The 23,371-nt window shown below is 44.0% G+C and overlaps 1 long non-coding RNA gene across 1 annotated transcript in view; it reads left to right on the plus strand.

Moving 5' to 3' along the window:
- LOC137204389 (uncharacterized) overlaps positions 1–21,184 on the plus strand; it is a 28,923-nt gene extending 7,739 nt beyond the window's left edge. The window contains exons 3-4 of the long non-coding RNA XR_010933595.1: positions 19,623–19,759; positions 20,148–21,184. This is a non-coding gene — a long non-coding RNA (uncharacterized lncRNA). The remainder of the gene's footprint in view (positions 1–19,622; positions 19,760–20,147) is intronic.
- The last annotated feature ends 2,187 nt before the right edge of the window (positions 21,185–23,371 follow it).

The following is a 23,371-nucleotide window of genomic DNA, read 5'->3' on the forward strand; positions in this document are numbered from 1 at the left end:
GTCATGTTTCGTGCACAGAGGTCATATAATAAGGCCACAGAGAACGACTGTGGACTTTACAGTGTCATTTGTATAGTCATTCTGGAGAATGTCACAAGGCTGTTAAGTAGAGTAACCATTTACTGCAGTATTTTTCTCACCTTTACCACGTAGGGAGTGTCACCTACATAATGAAGTGCCCGGACATGTGTGGTACTGCAAGTGCCCGGGCACGTGTGGTACTGCATAAGATACTACAGACCCTTCTTAACAGGGAATCCCCAAGCCTCGGCCTTATGTGATCCTCCATGACACGTCCCCACCTCCTTTCGGTTCTCAGGGTCCCATCATTAGAGCCACCGTGGTCCTCATTTAGCTCCTTACTGCCCACAGGTCAAGGTTTTGACTCCTTGGGTGCACACAGGCCCTCACATCAACCTCCACTGTGCCTTTCCAGCCTCCCCTCCCCTTGGCCCCGTTCCCTCCTCCACTCCAGCCAACCCGGATGCTCTCCCGAAAGAGGCCACGTCCTTTCACACCCACCTCTTTGCCTTCACATCCTTCTCGCAGGGCCCAATGCATCCTTTTACCTCTTCTCCCTCTGGAGCCCTGAAGAAACAGCCTGTCTTAGTCGGCTCAGGCTGCTATAACAAAATACCACAGACTGTGTGGCTTATAAATGATGGAAATTTATTTCTCACAGCTCTGCGGGCTGGCAGCATGGTCAGGTTCTGGTGGGAGCCCTCTTCCTGGTTCATAGCTGAGGCTTTCTTGCTGTGTCCTTATGTGGTGGGAGGGCTGAGGGACAGCTCCGGAGCCTCTTTTATAAGGGCACTGATCCCATTCATGAGAGTTCTTGCCTCCCAACCTGAGAACCTCCCAAAGACCCCACCTCCTGATACCATCATCTTTGGGGGTTAGGGCTTCAACATATGAGTTTTGGGGGGACACTTTCAGACCATGGCACAGCCCGAATGTCACCTCCCCTCTCAGAGATAGATTGGGCACAGAGTGTGCTAGTCTTACTTCTACCTTCGTCACCTTCAGTTTAATAATACATTTTTTGTCAGTTGTTCCCAGTGGCCCTGAAACAGCCAGAGGCAGCAGGGGCCTCATCTTGCCCATCTCTGTAGACCCAACACCCTCACGCCGCGCCTGGTGTATGTTTGCTATGCGATTGTTTCAGTAAGCTTCAGCTACTAATAATATCAGCAAGTATTCTATTCACTGACTGCTTATTCTCTGCCAGGTTGAACCAATACATGCAGCTGCTAAAATGCATGTGACCCGAGGAGCGGGTGGGGCCTCTGGAAGGCCTCCTCCCTCCAGTAAATGAGGGTGAGATGACTGAGTTGTCCTGTTGGACTGAGACCTGGGATCCAGAGGTCCACGGGTGGGAGGGGCTCCCAGGTGGCCAACTTTGGTCAACCAGAGGCCACTGTGGGAGCCTCCCAGGTTAGGGGACATTCTCTGAGGTGGGGCTCCTCAGGAGGGCGGGGCAAGGAGAACAGGCCATAGGTGATAGGGCTCTCCAGCCAGTGCCAGGGAAAAGAGGAGACACAAGAAGTGGCCTTGGGTCTCTTTACCTGTACAGCTGGGAAACATCCTCGCATGTTGCCTAAATCCTTGAAAGAACAGATGAAGGACTGGAGTAGCGCTGATGCACTAATAACGACCGTGTAAAACCTTCATCGTTTCACATACAAATCCGTCTGAGGAAAACGCAAAGCTCAGCCAACTGGCCTTAAAATTGTTCGTTGCGCCCTGTTAAAGAGAAAGGGAGGAGAAAAAAAAGGCTTGAAAAGTGCCAGAGACTGTGGAAAATAAATCATTGCTGTTTAGATTCTGCCCATTTCGTCAATGTTCCCTGCTGCTCTTCCAGAGAGGTCTGGCCTAGCTGGAGCTTGACATTGCCTGATACCTTCCATTTGTCTCTTGGTTTATCTCTCAAAGGGAAGTATTTGGAAGAAGCGAACGCCCCACTCTCTGCCGCAGGTGCCTTAGTGACCGCATTCAGCGCGGCTCTCGCTGTCGTGGAGGGCTAGAGTACGCGGCTTCAGGGCCTGGAGATAACCAACCCTAGAAAACCTGCCGCTAGGACATTCCGATCCTGGATCTCGTTGTACCTTGGGTTCAAACATGCCCAGGTCCACTGTGGCTGAAATAGGGTCTGCTGTATGGTGCCATTTCAAGGTAAGGACAGGCTTGTTTAGAATATGTTAAAGTCACTTTTTCCACCGATAAATTAGTCCTGGGCACCTTGAGTCCTTTCCCCTGTTTATGTCCGGGAGCAGGGGCCGTCTCAGTCCTTCCTAGGCCCTGGGATCAAGGCCCTTCTGCCCTCTCGTCAAGACCATGCAATTCTCCCATCGATCCCAGCATCATGGGCTACCCTGCACCCTGAGGGCCACACCTGAAAAGAAGGGGGCTCCTGCTTTAATTGGGAGCCCTGTGTTCTGGGATATGTTGGCCCAAGGCTCAGAAATAAATAGGAGACCTAACCCTCTTCTGCTTCAGCTAATAATAATAACAGCAACAACAATATCAACAAGTATTCTAGCTACAGATTGCTTGTGCTGTGCCAGGCTTTACACTGAGCACTTTACATATCGTCTCATTCCATCCTCACTCCAGTCCTAGGGGATTGGTGTTACTATCCTCATTTCTCAAACCTACCTAGTCTCCCAGCTACTGAACAGCAGAGTCCAGTTTCCAAGCTCCTAGCCTCTCCAGCCCTTCCGCGCCCCCAGGGATATCCGGCAGGCTGATCCTGTCCTTGAACCTGGAGCAGTTGCCGTACACCATGAGGATTCCCCAGGTCACCCACTGCCTTATGGACGATCTGGGGTATTTTTACTCTCCTTCCCATCCAATCTCACCACGGGGGACCCATCTCAATCCCTCATGCTCCAGGAAACCTCCCTGACTCTACCAGGGTCCACTGACCAACCCTCTTCAAGAGCTCTCTAGTACCCCAAATACTCAAAGTGTGATCCACAGACCAGCAGCCTGGGCACCGACAGGGCGATATGTGGAACCTGAGACCCTATCCCAACACATGTTTTAACAAGACTCCAGGCGACTCCACTGCATTTAGGCCCTCTGTGATCTATGTCTTCCTCACTTATCAATGGCCTTGTATGGTTGTAGAGCTGTTTCTTAGGTGGCCCCTTTGTCTTTCTGGAGAGATTATAAGTGGAATGTTGGTTTGCCGCAATCACTGGAGGCAGTCTAAATTGGATAGTTGGAACAGAACAGGTAATTTGGGGTGCTTGCCCCCAGAGCGATGGTATCGTAAGCCCTGTTGAACGGCGTCTTGTACATCAGTATTATCCCAGGGATCCCAGTGGCCTTTTGGACACCACCTCCCCTTGACTTTTGTTTGGGTCCTGGAGGTGCATAAACATTCATTGATTTATGTAGGGGTTTTAGGGCGCTGAGGTTCCTGGAAGAAGTGACACTTTGTTTTTTTTAATGCTGAAAGAACCCAGCCCAACCTCTGGAATTCTCCCCTAGGGCTGTCTCTCTGACCCCACGTCTCAGGTGTCCCAAGTGCCCCAATCCTTACTGCATTCTTGGCAGCCCAGCTACACTGAATCAAAGAGGAAGCCACCTCCTGGGGGCTCTGGAATTTCAAAGCCCTGTTCATGAAAGAGTTCGTAGGAATCCTGCGGTTTCTACCAGGCTACCACCAGGTCCCCTGACTCATTGTTCTTCTCCAGAGCTGTCGCTGCCTCTTAAACAGCTCTCACTTTTAAAAATCACCTATTTAACATGTGCATCAGTGCTGAGAGAAAAACTATATATATATTTACTTTTTCTCACTTCCTGGGGGAAGGGTGGGACCCACACTGACTACTCTTTAGCAGGTGCAATGACTCACTCTGGGAGTGCGGGCCTTTCAGCAGGGAGGGGAGTGATTTGCGTGGTCTTTGGAATGCAGGTATGGGCTGTACTTTCAGGCGTGTTTGCTGATAAAGGATAGTTGTGAGAGGCAAACCTGTTACCTAAAATCACGTAGTGTGTGTGGTGTGTGTGTGTGTGTGGTGTGTGTGTGTGTGTGTGGTGTGTGTGTGTGTGTGTGTGTGTGTGGTGTGTGTGTGTGTGTGTGTGTGTGTGTGTGTGGTGTGCCTTCCGCCAGCCCCCATCCCTTGGAGGAGAGGACAGTTTATATTAGGGCAGCCTTTGGCAGGGCTGGCGTGCCAGAAGGTTCTCTCTGTAATGGGAGTCAGTACATCTCCTTGGGCGTAGCCCCAGGCCTGCCCTCGCAGGGAATGTACCTCCTCTTGGCGGATGCCAAGTTAGATGCTCTTGAGGCTGTAAGGATGCAACTGAGGCAGGTGGTGTCAGAGCGCGTTGCCTGGCTCTCCACGAAGACCAGTCCCAGGCTTTCAGGGCGCAGGTCTGGAGCGCTGAGTCTCCAGTCAAGGTCAGGGAGGGGCATGCTCACCCACAGCATAGGCTCAGCTCGTGGACAAGGGAGCTCTGGGCTGGCTCGTGCATTCACGGTTTCCAAGACCCTTGAGCCTTGGTGCAAGTGAGCCAGTGGCCTTAGAACAGCTCAGAACAAGGCCAAGGAGAGTGCAGTTGCGGAAAGCAGCAGTTGGGTGGAGAGGCCTGGTGTGGTGACGATTTGTGCGTTGGGCCATCCTTTCCCCTTCTCTGTTCCAGAGGTGTGTCATAGAAGGGTTAGGACAGTGAAGTCCAGCGAGCCTGTCAGGGTTCCAAACTCAGTTCTGCTGCATACTAGACGTAGAGCCCTTAGGCAAGTTACTAAACCTCTCTGTGCCTCAGTTTCTTCCTCTATAAGATGGACCATAATAGCATCCACCTCATAAGATTGTTGTGAGGATTGAAGGGATTAATTCATGTGAAGAGTTTAGAACAGTGGCTTAACGAGTATACCATTATTCTTTGGGAACAAAACTCAACATCCTAGAGGGTGGCAGGGATGGGGTAGGGGAAGCATTTTAATCTTCTGAAACCCAAGAGACAAACTGCACCCATAGATTTTTCTATACTGTCAAAAAGAAAGACCAGCACATACGTCACTTCCTATTGTCAGGGTTACCTTTTCAGATTACGCTGTAACGTGGTAGCAAAGCCCTAACTCTGCTTTAGGAGAAAATCATACGTTAAGAAAAAAAATTGAACATTGAACATGGGGCTGGCTCTCAAGCCATTTCCATTTTTAGAATTAACTCTATGGTCTCCTAAAATGAAAAGAATATCAGTGTTCTGAGTCTATAGCTGAGAGCTTTTGATTGATATTTCTATGTAAAACATATGGTTTTATGGAGGAAAGACAGGTCTTCAACTTAAGTGTGTTTAGATTTCTTCCTCTTTTTACAGTACCTGTAATACCAATCACCACTTCACTTTTTTCAGGGTCTGCCCTGAATCTGTTGGAAATCCATGTAACTGGAAAAGGCAACACTATATTAATCTTTGTGCATCCATTCGTTCATCTGATAGCCAACAAGCATTTACTAAGCATCTACTACGTCCCAAGTTAGATGTTGTTAAGACTGTAAGGATGCAAGAGATCCAGGGCCCTATCTTGGGGAGACTATAATACAACAGCACACAACACACATACACTAAACGAGGATGGAATCAGTAAAAGAAGAAGAAATACAGAAGACACCACAACATGTTCACGTCAGGATTAGCTAACTTGTTTAAAATTATAAAATCAAATCCAGTAACATTTGCAAATGTGGACATGTTCTCTGTTGAATAGCTCAGAGGCGTATTGACTACTCAACCTGAAGAGTTTAGAGGCTTGGAGAGAATCACAGTCACACAAGCCACAGCCAGACGAGCCAAACAATGGTAATCAGACGAGAAAAGCAAACAACATGTCTCTTTAAGCAAAAGATTTCGCAGGTGGCAATGAAAAGCAAACAAAAGAACAAAGATCTAGCATAGCGTTCCCTTTCATAAACAGTTTACTATAATCTTACGAATTAATATAAACTCCATATGTACTTCTTGTACCAAGAAAATGCCCTGCTTTCATGAAACAAAAAGAGCAATTCCCTTTAGAGAAAGGGAACTGTTGTCACATAAAACCTATTGCCTAGCAACAAAACAGCAACTCATCACGCCTTTCTCCCAGCCACAGACACACACATTTGTAAGTCATGCCCCCTGACTTAGAAATACAGGATCCTTTTAATAGGATCCGTGGTTACGGTAAATGGGTTTTAAGGTTCTAGTTTAAAACGCAAATCAGTATGAAGTCCTGCCAATTGCTAAGAAGTTAGTCATATAGTCAGAGCCTCGGAAAAAGCCATGATATAATAAAACTGGGTTCCTTTGGGCTGGGTTCTCTTTTTCTTTTCCTATACTGAAAGTTTCTCAGAAGTGTCTCTCTCCCTCTCTCTCTCTCTCTCTCTCTCTCTCTCTCTCTATCTCTCTCTCTCTCTCTATCTCTCTCTCTCTTGCCCCTTAGCCAGGGGCACTGGGATGGTCCTTCGTCTCTGGCTCTCATGCTCAGTGTGAAAATGGAATCATGCAACACAGCAGCTCTCTTCAGAGTCTAAATCTATTGCTGAAAACCCAAGCCCATTTCAATGTCAGATTTGTTTCATTGCCTGATGCTAAGTCAAAATGAGCCGCTCATCTCACTTTCAAATGTTGTGTATAACAGAACCAGTGGACTCGATGTTTGGGAGTGAGTTGCTTACCAACATTCTGTAGAATAGACTGTATTCAGTGATATGACTCACAGATAAATTACTTCACCCTCCTGGACCTCAAACTGGGTGTGCCGTTTGCTATAGATTGACTCAGTGCTTAACCCTTCCAGGTATGGGGAAATTCCACTCACCTTCTTTCTCCCACAAGTCTCAGATGTTTCTGAGTGGTGGCAAGGGCGTCCGTGGGAGGCACAAACTGCTGGCTTGGGAAGATGGTGGCCCTCGGGGGCCACCTCACCTGAGAGCTGGATTCATTGTTTCTATGTTCCAGCTATCAACAGGGGCATTAATTACGGGAAAACGCAAATCTCAGCAGTTTGGCAAGTAGGGGTAAACACTGGAATACCTTTCATCGCTAGCTGTGTAGGCAGTTTTACGTTCAGGAAAAGTTCAATAATCCATGAGATGAAGCATGTTATCCCATCCCATTTACTGCCTTTTTGAAATAGACATTTAAAGTGTGTTTTTCTTGTCAGCATTCCAAGGTCTTAAACCTCTAATGCTAGCTGAAGGCGTGAATAGGAGGGAGGAGTCTGTATACCTGCTCTGTGTGTGCCCCATCTAAATGTTTATAAATGTTTTCTTGTGCAAATAAACGGGGACATTGCTGTGACACCAATAGGCATACATTCAGCTTCAGTCATCAGGGACTTTGTGATTTGATGATTTGTCATTTTCTTCCAATCTTTTTTCTGCTTAAGATCAGTTACAGTAGGAGTCCAATGACTTGTGATAACAGCAAAGGCAAAATATTTAATCTGAGCTCTGAAATGTTGCGATAGTCTTATTACTGCTAATAGAGGGCTGATGATTTCTGCAAGAGTTTAGAAGAATCTAGAGTGACAAGCTGAAACAAGAGACTGAGAAAGAAGTTTTTTTTTTTTTAAAGACATTCATTTTTTAGAGCAGTTTTAGATTCACAGCAAAATTGAGGGGAAGGTACAGAGATTTCCCATATGCCCCCTCCCCCCCCTCACAGACTCCCCCATTGTCAACATCCCTCACCCCAGTGGTACATTTGTTACAACTGATGGACCTGCATGAACACATCATCGTTACCCAAAGTCCATAGTTTGCATTAGGGTTCATTCTTGCTGTCGTACGTTTTATGGGTTTGGACAAATATATAATAACATGCGTCTGCTATTATAGTATCATACAAAGTAGTTTCACTGCCCTGAAAAGCCTCTGGGCTCCACTTACTCATCCCTCCCTCACCCCAGTCCCTGGCAACCACTGATCTTTTTACTGTCTCCTTGGTTTTGCTTTTTCCGCAGTGCCGTATAGTTGAAATCATACAGCCTTTTCAGGTTGGCTTCTTTCACTTAGTAATATGCATTTAAGTTTCTTCCACATCTTTTCATGGTTTGATGGCTCATTGCTTTTTAGTGCTGAATAATATTCCACTGTCTGAATGTACCACACTTTGTCCACCACCTAGTAAAGAACATCTTGTTTGCTTCCAAGTTTTGGCAATTATGAATAAAGCTGCTATAAATGCTCATGTACAGGGCTTTGCGTGACATAAATTTTCAACTCATTTGGGTAAATACCAAGGAGTGTGATTGCTGGATTGTATGGTAAGAGTATATTTAGTTTTGTAAGAAACCACCAAACCGTCTTCCAAAGTGGTCGTATCAAAGTGAGGAATGAGCGTTCCTGTTGCTCCACACCCTTACCAGTATTTGGTGTTGTCAATGTTTTAGATGTTGGCTATTCTAATAGGCGTGCAGTGGTATCTTCTTGTTGTTCTAATTTGCATTTTCCTGATGACAAATGATGTGGAACATCTTTTCATATGCTTATTTGCCATCTGTATATCCTCTTTTTTTTTTTTTTTTACTTTTTGGAGCTTATTGAGCTTTTTTTTTTAACATCTTTATTGGAGTATAATTGCTTTACAATGGTGTGTTCGTTTCTGCTTTATAACAAAGTGAATCAATTATACATATACATATGTTCCCATATCTCTTCCCTCTTGCGTCTCCCTCCCTCCCACCCTATCCCACCCCTCCAGGCGGTCACAAAGCACCGAGCTGATCTCCCTGTGCTATGCGGCTGCTTCCCACTAGCGATCTATTTTACGTTTGGTAGTGTATATATGTCCATGCCACTCTCTCACTTCGTCCCAGCAGGTTTGGGCTGAATTTTATTCAGGTTCTTTGTTTTCTTATTCTTGAAAGAAAGTAGTTGTAAGGAGTAAGTAAGTCTCTTCATCACCTAAACACCCAGATATGTCGCTGTGCCTCTGGACCCCGTGGTGCAGTAACATTCCACCTTCCAGAACAGCCCTCATGCTGCCACAAAGGTGACTCAGAGGCTAAGGGGACAGCCTTGGAGACCCCGACTCTGTACCCTTCCTACTAGATGACCTTAGGCAAGTTAATTCACATCTCTTACACTTAGGTTTCTTTTCCATAAAAATTAAGATCATAACAGTCCTTATATCCAGGAGTTTGTACAGACTAAATAACATTGACAGTGGTCTAGCACAGTGCCTGACACATAAGGTAAGGGCTCAGGAAATATTACTTGTTATTAATAAGAAGTGAACCATGGTATGGAATTATTAAGTGAAACTGGGCTTTAAGAATAGGAGTATTGGGCTTCCCTGGTGGCACAGTGGTTAAGAATCCACCTGCTAATGCAGGGGACACAGGTTCGAGCCCTGGTCCAGGAAGATCCCACGTGCCGTGGAGCAACTAAGCCCACGAGCCACAACTACTGAGCCTACATGCCGCATCTACTGAAGCCCACGCGCTCTAGAGCCCATGCTCCGCAACAAGAGAAGCCACTACAATGAGAAGTCCGCACACAGCAACAAAGTGTAGCTCCCGTTCGCCACAACTAGAGAAAGCCCATGCGCAGCAACAAAGACCCAACACAGCCCAAAATAAAAATAAATAAATAATAAAGCAAGCTATAGTATTTGAAAAATAGTAACGTATCAGTGAATATGGGCAAAGTCAGTACAAATTTGAGTATTATTGTGGAAATAAACTTTTTGCAAAGTTGTTTAATGTTAAGAAGCTCTTCTTCGGCTTCCCTGGTGGCGCGGTGGTTGAGAGTCCGCCTGCCGATGCAGGGGACACGGGTTCGTGCCCCGGTCCGGGAAGATCCCACATGCTGCGGAGCGGCTGGGCCCGTGAGCCCTGGCCGCTGAGCCTGCGCGTCCTGAGCCTGTGCTCCGCAACGGGAGAGGCCGCAACAGTGAGAGGCCCGCGTACCGCAAAAAATAAAAAAAAAAAAAGAAGCTCTCCTTATCTCTGAAAATTAATTTCCTCCTATTACACTTGGAATAGATTTCCTGTATATTTACTAAATATTCTATTTACTAAAAAATCTCTCATACATGTTTAGAGAATTTTTTTTTTTTTTGTGGTACGCGGGCCTCTCACTGTTGTGGCCCCTCCTGTTGCGGAGCACAGGCTCCGGACGCGCAGGCTCAGCGGCCATGGCTCACGGGCCCAGCCGCTGCGCGGCATGTGGGATCTTCCCGGTCCGGGGCACGAACCCGTGTCCACTGCATCGGCAGGCGGACTCTCAACCACTGCGCCACCAGGGAAGCCCATGACTTGTATTCTTTTTTAAAAGTTTCTCCTACTGCTCAGTCATTGCTCAGAGAATTCAAACTAATTGAAATCTGAGCCCAGTTATAAATTAGGAAGCTTATTTGCTAAGAGACAAAGAAATAATCACGATGAAAACCAAAGGACATCACAGATGATCTTAGGCTTTGGACTATACAGACATTTAAATAATATGTGTGAAGTATGTAAAGAAGTTAGTTCAAAGTACCACGCAAATTTAGGTCTATTTTTATTGTTGCTTAGTAAATTTAAGATCTAGAATATTTTTTAAAGGATGGACTGGCTTTTATCCTTCAAATACCCTAGCAATGGAAGGAATATTGGCAAAATAGGATTCTTTTAAAATTAGTAATTTATTTTTCTAAGTGCTTTTCTTTCAATAAAAGCACGATATGCATTCTAATTGTTCTTTCATAGAACCTATCAGATGTATTACTTACATATCACAGTTTAGAATTTTTAAAAGAGGGCTACAAAATGCTCTGTATGTCCTGATGATGTTTCAGTGGTTGCATGATAATCCAAATTTACATTCAGGTTAATATCAGTCACAGTGATCTATAATTAGTTGAATTTTAAAGGCATTGTACTGCTCCGGATTTTTGGTGGTGATTGACAAAATACCCAACTCAAAAAGGCATAAGAAAGAGAAGGGAATTTCTTAGTTCACTGAACTGAAAGATTCAGGGGGATTGGCAGAGTTGGTCCCAGGAGCTCAAACAATGTCATCCAGACCCAACCTTTCTTTCTTCTCTTGGTTGTGGTTTCTTCCGATTTTACTTAGTATTCGGCTGTGCTGATGTCACATCCTAATAGTAGGAAGTCCATTTCTAAGTCTCCCAATAGTTAAAAATATAAAATAAAATAACATAACCCAGATTTGAGTCCCATTGGAGGAATTAAGGATCACATGAAGCTAATCACTGTGGACAGGGGACTCTCACCTTCTTATTGGTCATGTTTGTGTCACATGCCCAAACTTGGAGCTAAGGTTTGAGTCAGCTCACCAAACCACATGGACCAAGAATGGGGAGTGAACAGATGTCCAAGGCAAGTATTGATGCTGTTACTGGAAGAAGGGGGAAAGAATGTTGGGTAGCTAAAATCAAGAAATGTCTGTGATTGGCTCAAATAGCACTTTGTGTATCCAAGACCTCTAATTGTACTGTTTTATCATTTTTTTCTCTATTCCCTATTAGATTGTAAACTCCTTAAAAGAAGAGAACATGATTATTTGATTATGGCCACCTTTTCCCCTTTACTCTCTACTTTGGACAATGCCTAACATTTAGCTGGTACTCATCAACTGATTTTTGAATGAATGAATGAATAGCAATTGATACCAGCAAGAAGTATTTAAATTATTACAGCAAGTAACAGTGAGATTAGTGCTATTAAAAGGTTTACTTATTTTCAGTTCATACCACTTACTGGTTCTCTTTAAGGCAAGTATGAACATCTTAAGTGTAGTCTGAAATTATCTAACATTTATAAGTTATATGATTCCTTTATAGGTTGTGTACACTTAATATTCCCCAAACATAGGACAGAATTAAAGGTTGTTTTCATTATTCAGGGTCCTTTGAGATTCCATATGAATTTTAGGATTGTTTTCTATTTCTTCAAAAAATGCCACTGGTATTTTGGTAGGGATTGCATTGAATCTGTAGATAATTTTGGGTAGAATGGACATTTTCACAGCATTAATTCTTCCAATCCATTAACACAGAATTCCTTTTCATTTATTTGTGTCTTCTTTAAATTTTTTTTCACAATCTTTTGTAGTGTTAAGTGTACAAGTCTTTCACTTCCTTGGTTAAGTTTATTCCTAAGTATTTTATTCTTTTTGATATTATTGTAAATGGAATTGTTTTCTTAACTTCCTTTTTCAGGTTGTTCATAGTTGGTATAGGAATGAAACTGATTTTTGTGTGTTGATTTTATATCTTGCAACTTTGTTGAATTTTTAAATTAGTCCTAACAGTTTTGGGGAAGGGAATCTTTAGGGTTTTCTACATATAAGATAATGTCATCTCCAAACAGAGATAATTTTACTTCTTCATTTTTGCTTTGCATGACTTTTATTTCTTTTTCTTGCCAAACTGCTCTGATTAGAACTTCCAGTACTGTGTTGAATACAAGTGGCAAGAGTGGTCATCCTTGCCTTCTTCCTGATCTTAGTGGAAAGCTTTCAGTTTTTCACTGTTGTATATACTGTTAGTTGTGAACTTTTCATATATGGCCTTTATTACAGTGAAGTGATTTCCTTCTATTTGTAGTTTGTTGAGTATTTTTATCATGAAAGGATGTTGAATTTTGTCAAATGCTTTTTCTGCATCAATTGAGATTATCATGTAGGTTTTTTCCTTCATTCTATTAATGTGATGTATTACATTAATTGATTTTGTTATGTTGAACCATTCTTGCATTCCAGGAATGAATCTCACTTGGTCATGATGTACAATCCTTTTAATGTGCTGTTGAATTTGGTTGATAGTATTTTGTTGAGTATTTTTGCATCAATATTCATCAGGGATATGGGTCTGCAGTTTTCTTTACTTGAAGCATCTTTGTTGGGTTTTGGATTTCAGGGTAATGCTGCCCTCATAAAGTCAGGTTGAAAGTGTTCCCTCCTCTTTAATTTTTTGGAAGGATTTGAAAAAGATTATTGTTAATTCTTCTTTAAATGTTTGATAGGATTCTTCAGGGAAGCCATCTGCTCCTGGACTTTCCTTTCTTTTTTAAATAAATTTATTTTATTTTATTTATTTTTGGCTGCGTTGGGTCTCACTGCTGCACGTGGGCTTTCTCTAGTTGCGGTGAGGAGGGGCTACTCTTCGTTGTGGTGTGCGAGCTTCTCATTGTGGTGGCTTCTCTTTGTTGCAGGGCATGAGCTCTAGGTGCACGGGCTTCAATAGTTGTGGCGTGTAGGCTCAGCAGTTCTGGCTCGCGGGCTCTAGAGCACAGGCTCAGTAGTTGTGGCGCACGGGCTTAGTTGCTCTGTGGCATGTGGGATCTTCCTGGACAAGGGATCAAACCTGTGTCCCCTGCATTGGCAGGCGGATTCTTAACCACTGCACCAGCAGGGAAGTCCCCTGGACTTCTCTTTGTTGGAAGTGTTTTGATTACTGATTCACCTCCTTATTAGTCACAGATATGCTCATATTTTTAATTTATGATTCAGTCTTATTGTTTGTTTCTAGGAATGTATTTACTTATCTAATTAGATAATCTAGCTTATCTAATTTGTTGGCATATAATTGTTCATATTAGTCTGTTATGATCCTTTTTCTCTTTGTGGCTTCAGTTATAATGTCTCCTCTTTCATTTATGATTGTTGTTATTTGAATCTTACCTTTATTTTCTTAATTAGTCTAGCTAAACTTTTTTCAATTTTGTTTGTCTTTTCAAAAACCAATTCTTAGTTTTAATTTTTTCTATTGTTTTTCCATTCTCTGTTTTGCTTATTTCTGCTAATCTTTGTTATTCCTTCCTATTGCTAAATTTGGGTTTGGTTTGTTCTTTCTGTAGTTCCTTAAGGTGTAAAGTTAGGTTGTTGATTTGAGATCTTTCTTGTTTTTCTCATATAGGTATTTACCACTATAAACTTCCCTCTAGTATTGCTTTTGCTGCATCCCATAAGTTTTAGTATGTTGTGTTTTCATTTTCAGTTCTCTCAAGATACTTTCTAACTTCCCTTGTGATTTCTTCATTGACCCATTGGATGTTCAAAAATGTGTTATTTAATTTCCACATATTTTTGAATTTTCCAGTTTTCCTTTTGCTATTGATATCTAGTTTTGTTTCATGTCAGAGGAGACACTTGGTGTGATTTGAATCTTCTTAAATTTGTTAAGACTTGTTTTGTGGCCTAGCATGTGATCTATAGTGGAGGATGTTACTTGTGCACTTGAGAAGAATGTGTATTCTGCTTCTGTTAGGTGGAGTATTCTGTGTCTGTCTGTTAGGTCCAGTTGGTCTATAATGTTGTTCAAGTCCTCTGTTTCCTTATTGATCTTCTGTCTGGACGTTCTACCCTTTACTGAAAGTGGGATATTGAAATCTCCTACTATTATTGTGTTACTATTTATTTCTCCCTTCAATTCTGTCAAAAATTCTGTTTGCTTCATATATTTGGGTGCTCTGATATTAGATCCTTATATGTTTATAATTTTTATATCTTCCTAGTGAATTGATCCTTTTATCCTTCTATAATGTCCTATGTATCTTGTGACAATTTTTACCTTAAATTCTACCTCTGCCCTCTTGGTTACCATTTATCTGGAATACTTTTTCCATCCTTTCGTTTTCAGCCTATGTATGTCCTAAAAGCTTCAGTGAGTTTCTTATAGACAGCATAAACTTGGATCTTGTGTTTTGTTTTGTTTTGTTTTAATTTATTCAGCCACTCTGTGTCCTTTGATTGGGAAGTTTAATCCATTTACATTTAAAGTAATTACTGAAAGGAATGAACTTACTATTGACATTTTATTCATTGTTTTCTGTGTGTTTTTTAAGTTATTTTGTCCCTCTTTTCTTTATTGATGCCTTATTTTGTGTTTTGTTGATTTTTTCAAGTGACATGCTTTGATTCCTTTCTCATTTTCTTTTGTGTATCTCCTAGATATTTTCTTTGTGAGTAATGGAGATTACATAAAACATCTTATTGTTATAACAATCTATTTTAAACTGATAAAACTTAATCTGAATCACATACAATAATTCTACTCTTTTACGTCTCTCCCCCCAATTTATTGATGTCACAAATTACGTCTTTTTATATTTTGTATCCATAACATAGTTTTATAGAGTTTTTATGCTTTTATTTTTAAATTCTACAGTAGAATTAAATTGATTTATGTATCACCATTACAGTATTATATGATTTTGTATTTGTCTATGTATTTACCTTTACCAGAGAGCTTTATATTTTCATATGTTTTCATGTGCTGTACAAGTCATTCACTTTAAGAGGAAAGGTGTGTGTGTGTGTGTGTGTGTGTGTGTATTTTTTTTTAATTGGCAGTACTCAAAGTCCTGGTACTTTAGTAACCTCAAGGTTTGTTTTTGTTCTTTCTTATTGCTATTGTCTTTTTTTAAAAAGTATTATGATCTTTTCCTTTAAGCCTGAATCACTTTCAAGGTGCCTTCTGTCTCTTGCTGGATTTTTTCCAGCATTTCAAGTAACTCAAACCTAGTCTCTGAACTTAGCAGAGCTAAATCCCCATCCTCATGTCTTAAAAAGACCTAACAATTAAGGGTCTCAAAGAAGTTGTTCTCTCTCCAGCCTATTTCTCTCTTTGATTGTTCAACCCAGAATCCCATCAAAATGTAACGTCTTCCAAAATCCATTTATAGTGAGCACTTGGCTGGATCATGCCTGGCGTGGTTCTCTGCAGTGGTGTGTCCTGTCTCTAAGAGCAGAGGTTCTGGAACCCTGGAGATTTTCTGCAGGGGAGCTTTATGACCTCACTTCCTAGAGTGATCCCAGACCAGACAGTCCCTCATTTAATGCACCTTGTGGAACTCAAATGGGAAACCCAACTTTCTCAAAGCTTCAAAGCAATTACATTATGCAGATAGTGAAAGATTTACACAGTTTGAGTTACTTTTTAGTCTACTTCAGATCACAAAGTTATAAATAACAAACATAAAGGTTCAATGCTGAAAATATATTGAAATAAGTTTCTAAAAGGTGTTGTCATGCTTACCTAAAATATCACTGTAGTATTATCATTTTTTAGGTTTGAGGACCTGCCAACAGTAGTGTCCATTTTCTGGCTGCCATCCAAACTACACATGAAGTTTTAGGTACTTTTTACTGCAAATTAAATGCTCTCCAGTAGTTTCTGATTAGTCATGTGGTTTACTGGTGAAATTATTGGGCAGCTTTTGCTAATAATTATCTAGGCTTCTGAACTTAGAATTCAGCACTTTTACAACATTCTGTTATGGTTGCATAGCTCACTAGACAAGATAATTGCATGCCCTGTATTGCAGACTGCCTTACCTGGGTAAATGCAAATACAATAAATAACTAGAGAATCAGAATAGAAACTGAATGTGCAATCAACATACAAATTAGGATCCAAGCCATGCTAGTTAGTGCTTGATTTTCTACCTCGGATCACCTGCTTACTAAAGTTTTCTCCCTTCTCTTTATCGGGCCCTGATGTCTCACACATTGGAAAAAGGACATCAGGTCCTTTTCTTATTGCCCTCAAAGGGTGTGAGCTCTTTATTCTTTGACCTCATCACATTCTGTACCTCTCACAGAGGTCCCCTGCACCTGTGCTGTGCCTTGGTTATCTGTGCGTTTCTTATTCTTGCCCTCACCAGCTATGCTGGAAGATGTAAATTTAATAATAAAACTACCCATGTTTTGCAGTGTCTCTCACCACACAGGTCACCTGGTGCAATGATGTCTGACTCTTAGACGTGTGGTGCCTGGATGAAATTCCATCATTTTCTTCTTTCCTAAAAATCTACAACTCACTTTGGTATATCTCCTTGAAACAATTTCCTCATAAACTTCAAGGAGTTGGTGATTAGTTTTTATGGTGGAAGTATTTGTCTTGTTTGAAGTCTAAGGGAGCCATATGCCAGGTCAGGGTTTGTTCTTAAGAAAAGGAAGCGCCTTTAAACAGACGCATGCAACCTCAGGTGTTAATGAAATACGGAGAGGAGAAGGGATGCTGAGTTTGATCCTGTGGCAGAGGAATGTGTCCGAGCCTTAGACATATTCTCTTTTTTTCTTATAGTAATTAATAAATGTTTCACTTTTTGTTGTAAAAATGAAAATCAAAACAAAGCAAAGCTGTGGCAGTGCTTTGTAAATGCTGATGTTACCCTGGAAATGTATCTTCAAGGGCTGGCAACAGCGGGACGTAAATACTCGTGGCTGGCCTTTGAATCCTGTTCCCATTCGATAGGGCAGATTTTATCAGCCCCACTTGATAGAAAACTGTGTTCACTGAGGTCACCCCAGCCACTCCAAGGTCTATTTCTATTTCCGACGCAGGTCTCTGATTCCCTTCTCCTTGGCTGTGCCCGCTACCCACCATCTTTCTGGAGGAGAATCTCGTCTTCACAGAAATCAGGAAGGTCCCCAGAGCTGGTGGTTATGCTCTGGCTGCCATCTTTCATTCCAGCCTGAATATATGCTTTCAGAAAGATGCTTGGCTCCCCTGTCCCCTGTCTCCCAGGCGCTCCCCCAGTGTGAGTACACACACACACACACACACACACACACACACACACACACACACAGCCTAGAGGACGAAGAGCAGGGTTCCCACAGAGCCAGCCAGGATTCCGTGCCATGGGGCTGGGGGCCAGAATCTCCCTGCCTTCCAAGCAGGCATGGGCAGCTGCCACATCGTCACCTCAGCAGTTCCCATGATGCCAGGAGACAGAACAGTCTCCAGGGCTTGTTGGCCACGGCTTCTCCTGCCCTCTGGAAAAAATCATCAGGTCTGCAGTCCTGCCACTTTAGTAAATATTTATTAGAGGAAATGGTGACTAACATTTATTAACTGATCATCTGCTCTGTTCAACACACAATATTAATAATAATAATTACAATTTCCTGGGTACTCACTATATATGTGAACTGACTCTAATAAATATCACGATAACTCTAGGTATTATGGTTATTTTACAGATGAGAGAAGACAGATAGCTTAAGTATGTTGCTCAGCTTACACCAGAGGGTGAGTGACAAACCCAGGTCTGTTTCACTCCAAAACCACCAGCTGTAGGCAAGGCGCTTGGGATATTGTAAAGAATGTTGGCCTGTGTACATTTAAATACCATACCAGGTGTGATGGGTTGAATTGTTTTCCCCCAAAAGGTATGTTGAGGTCCTCACCTGCAGTACCTCAGATTATAACCTTATTTGGAAATAAGGTCATTATAGATATAATCAAGGTAAGACAAGGTCAGGTTGAAGCAGAGTGAACCCTTAATCCAATATGACTGATGCTCTTTTTTTTCAATTTTTCAATTTGTTTCAAAGTTAAACCCAAGACACACTGACTTCATAGGAAATCCACTGAGAAATGTTTTTCTAGGCTGAATGTCTGTTCCCCCTCAGTCTCCCCCAACAGAGCATGTACTGTTAATTACTTTCATTTTCCAATCACTGCTGTCCCACCACTATACCAAGATCACCTAAACTGTGTGTGTGGTATTCTCAATGTTCTTAGTTATACCCTAAGTTCACTAACTGCAAAAGATTTTCTGGGATAAACTGTCACTTGAATTCTTTGGCCACTTTTGACGATGACGTCCAAGTAACTCTTAAATGATTCTCCTTTGCACAGGGCTGTTACTTTATAGGCATTAACAACTAGCACCTGAGGCTGTGCTGATCCCATCTGGCATCACTGGGAGACCACTTGTAGAACCAAAGAATCATCTGATGCGAGAGCCAACTAAGTGACTCAAAACTGAAGGTTAAATTTGAAGAAAAAACTAATTTAGAGGAAAAAAAAAGGCAATCCTAGAGGAACTCATTCTAAGCAATCAATCAATCATTAGGCGTGTGTGTGTGTGTGTGTGTGTGTGTGTGTGTGTGTGTGTAAGGCACAACCAGATCAATTCAGTGCAGGCTGGTGGGTCCCAGATGACTCTCCTTTTTGGGAGACAGCGCTCTGAGGGAGCAGAATCTGGCAAATGGCCAGTAAAGAGCAACCATGGGGTTTCCCTGGTGGCGCAGCAGTTGAGAGTCCGCCTGCCGGTGCAGGGGACGCGGGTTCGTGCCCCGGTCTGGGAAGATCCCACATGCCGCGGAGTGGCTGGGCCCGTGAGCCATGGCCGCTGAGCCTGCGTGTCCGGAGCCTGTGCTCCGCAACGGGAGAGGCCACAGCAGTGAGAGGCCCGGGAACTGCAAAAAAAAAAAAAAAAAGAGCAACCATGAAGTACTGGGGACATTGATGCTCAACCCCCCTCTGGAGTCAAACCTACAGGTTCACTTGGGTCCCACAGAGCAATGGCTGATGTTCTTATGAGAGGAAAAGAGACAGAGAAAGAAGGCAGCCACGTGTTGACGAGGCAGAGACTACAGTGAGGCAGCCACAATCCAAAGGATGCCCGGGGCCACCAGAAGCTGAAAGAAGCAAGGTAGGATGCTAGCCTACAGGTTTCGGAGGGACCACGGCCCTGCTGACGCCTTGATTTCAGCCTTCTGGCCTCCAGAACAGTGAGACAATAAATTCCTGTTGTTTTAAGCCACCAGGTTTGTGACACTTTGTTATGACAGCCCCAGGAAACCAATATGCTAGGCAAAATGAGGAGTGTTTTAATAGGGGTATATAGCAAGTATTATAGGAATTTGTCTGTTCTATAGGAAAACTGACTGGGAAGGCCTGGGAAAGGAAAAAGAAAAGCTTGCTCTCTTTGCACCTGCTCTTAAAGGAGAAGTAGTCTTCAGGAAGAGAAAGTGGAGGATGGAGGGGCTGAAGAGCACACCCGGCCAGTGGAAAGGTACAAACTCAGACCCAGAGGAAGGCACATCTGAGATGGGCCTGTGAGAGGGAGTGAAGCGGGGGAGTGAGGAGGGACGAGTGGGGTGATGCAAAGGGTTTGCAGCCAGGGGGGCAGTGATGGTCAGGCTGTGTCTGCCCCCCAGCATCTGCCCAGCAGCCCTCCTCAATGAGGGGCCCAGGTTGTCCCCTCTGGGCCCGGGACCCATCTTTCCATGAAGCACGCGTTCCTCTGCTGGACGTGACACCAAGCTAGCCTTGGTCCGCCCCCCTTTCTGCCTGTTCTTATAACGGCACTGCCCGGGCCCCCGGTCTCCATCTTGCCGCACCGTCTCGCAGCTGGGTGTTCTGGGGCAGGGCCCTCCGTTCATTTGCTTGTCCCCTCACAGGGACTCAAGTCCTCCCTCTGACCTGGCGAATGGGCCCTGCACCTTCCCTCAGTCTGGTTGGCTCCAGCCTGGACCTGCATCCTGTCACTTGCAATCACCCCCCTCTGAGCCTCCGGGACACCAGCCCGCCTGGCTGCGCCCTCTGCCCTGTCGGGCCCTGCCCCTCTGGCCCCGTGCATGGCCTGGTTCCAGGTGCCAGCGCTTCCTGGCCACTCCAGCGGGCTCTGCCCTGAGTGAGCCCCAAAGGTCTGTGAGCGTGACAGGGTCCAAGCTGGAGCTCTGTCTGCTCTGTCAGTGCCGAGCTGAAAACTCCATCATGTGGAAGCTGTCAGACAGGAGCGGGCTGCCTGATGAATGCTTGTTTTGTAAATGGACAGATAGAGGGGAAAGAATGTGAGGATTATAGTGACTGTCGGGGAGAGAGGCGCTGAGCACCTCTGTGCGGCCTCGTCCCGCTTCGGGTACGGATGGCAGCAGGACAGGGGGTCGAGGTGGGGGCCAGGGATCTGTGATGTAGAGGGAGAGCGAGGGCTTTGCTGCTCAACAGTCTGGCTCCAGTCCTGGCTCTGCTGGCTTCTGGCCTCTGGGCCTCAAATTCTTCCCCAGGGCATCCACCTCGCAGAGTAACAGGAACAGGTGATTTGTAACGTTTGTGCTGATCTGCATCCAGGAAACGGGTCGACAGGTGGTAGGACCCTCACCCCAAATTCCAGTTCCTTGGAAGTGGGATCAAACGAATAAGGCATCGTCCAGGTTCTCAAAGGGTCTGGAACACCTGGAGAAGGGGGTTACCTGGCAGGCACACAGGCTCAGGAAATAAAACAAGGCTCCAGTAATCAGGACCGGTCTAGTGCTTTGCATAGGACTGGAACTTACTAAGTAAAGATGGAAACGATAGAATATCAGGACTTTCATATGATTGCATCCAACAGTTCTCAAAGTGGGGCGCCAGGACCCATAGAGGTCTCCATGACCCTTTCAGTGGGTCTGTGAAGTCAAAACTATTTTCATAGTAACAGTAAGGTCCAATTTGCCTTCTACACTCTCATTCTTTTTTTTTTTTTTTTTGCGGTACGCGGGCCTCTCACTGTTGTGGCCTCTCCCGTTGCGCAGCACAGGCTCCGGACGCGCAGGCTCAGCGGCCATGGCTCATTGGCCCAGCTGCTCCGCAGCATGTGGGATCTTCCCGGACCGGGGCACGAACCCGTGTCCCCTGCATCGGCAGGCGGACTCCCAACCACTGCGCCACCAGGGAGGCCCTACACTCTCATTCTTGCATGAGCATACAGAGGACTTTTCCATGAGGCAGCCTGACATATAATGTTGAAACGGATTGGCTGGGGCTCCTGAAATGATTGTCAGATGATGAAAAAGCACGTGCAAACTTTATTCTATTGAATCTATTTGACTGAATGCAAAGGCAGAGATGAGAACCCAGCTGTCCTCTGCCCAGCTAGCCATTAAAGAAAGTTGAAAAAAAAAAGAATTTTTTTGGTAATTCTATCATTCCCTTGCATATTAATAAAATGGATTATTATCAAGGAATTTAAAAAAAGATGCTTGAGAAAATAAGATCAGTTACATGAGTGACCAGATCTGGGGTGCAACATGACAACAAGATGTAGAACTGGACTACTCAGACGCGTGTCGTGGTGCCCAGTCCCAAGGTGTTGGGTCCACACTGACCCTTGGGGTCACAGGGCTAGTGTGGACCAAGTGGCTCTAGCTGGGGGAGCAAAGGGCTGTAAAGGCTGGAAACTGGGCTGCGAAAATATCAGTGGGTGTCGGGCTGGAACAGAAGAGATGGGTAAGGGTGGAATTGTCAGGGATTAGACCAGAGGATGTGGGTGGGAAGGAGGAAAGAATGATTCAGACATTAATAACCAGTATGAGTGCCAAGCAGGCACTGAGTGCCCTCACTTGTGGCCTGCCAGGCAGAGGTCTTGGAGGGGAAGCAAGGATTCTCGTACCATTCCCAGAGTGACTGGGGGCGCAGAGGCTAGGCTGCTCTGCCATTTATCCACACGATGGGCAAGCCAGGCCCAGTCCTGGTCCCTTAGCAGCAAAGGTGCCCTCCTCAGGTGACACAGCTACATTCACCTTCTTAGACCTTTGTGCTAAAAACGTTCACAACAATTGTAACTGAGTAGAAATGAAATAGCACTCTGAATTCTATAACAAAAACTTAAAATTTGTAAAGAATCCTTCACATTTAATGATCAAACGAAGACCATGATAGTAAGAAAACAAGGTTAAGACAAAATATCTAAATGGAGCAGCTCCACCTTTTCTGGACGTATTCCAGGAGAGATCTTTATGAGATTCATTTGTTTATAAGGGGATCTCATGAAGAGCTTTGTTGATAATGAGGGGAAATTTGCCCTATGGGCTATTAAGATACACTTACTACAAAGCCATCCTGCAGTAGGATGCAAGCACGCACAGACTGATGGAGCAGAACAGAGAACCTGTAGACCCAGGAACACAGGGGAACGTCACACGCGATAAAGCTGACACCACAAATCAAGGGAAAAGGAAGGATGGTGAACTGAATGAGCTGGGAAACTGCTTCTCTGTATGGAGAAAAATAAAACTGCATCCCTATTAATTCCACAAAAGGGTGGACCACACTTCCAGGGAGGTTAAACACCTACATATGGAAGGTAAAACTAAAAAGCTAATAGAAGAAAATGAAGGAGAATGTTTTTCTGAAATTGGGGAAAGAAAGTCCTTCTAAAACTGAATGTTAAGAACACAAAACTATAAAGACAAGAAAACTGGTGCGTTTGGCCTTCCCTGGTGGCGCAGTGGTTGAGAGTCCGCCTGCCGATGCAGGGGACGCGGGTTCGTGCCCCGGTCCGGGAAGATCCCACATGCCGCGGAGCGGCTGGGCCCATGAGCCACGGCCGCTGAGCCTGCGCTCCGCAGCGGGAGAGGCCACAACGGTGAGAGGCCCGCGTACCGCAAAAAAAAAAAAAAGAAAAAAGAAAACTGATGAGTTTGGTTAGAAAGAACACCATGGACAAAATTAATTAATTCCAAATATGGAGAGCATATTTGCAATGTCTAAAACTGATAGGGGATTAATAACCAGAAAACATAGGAAACTCTCGCAAACAACAAGAAAACCCCAACAAAAGTAGGCAAAGGAAAGGAACAGTTTCCAAATAAGGAAATCCGAAAGGCCAGCAAACACATAGAGACGTCAGACATGTTGGTGATCA

This window comes from Pseudorca crassidens, chromosome 13, assembly GCF_039906515.1.
Source record: "Pseudorca crassidens isolate mPseCra1 chromosome 13, mPseCra1.hap1, whole genome shotgun sequence".
NCBI classification, from domain to species: Eukaryota; Metazoa; Chordata; class Mammalia; order Artiodactyla; family Delphinidae; genus Pseudorca; species Pseudorca crassidens.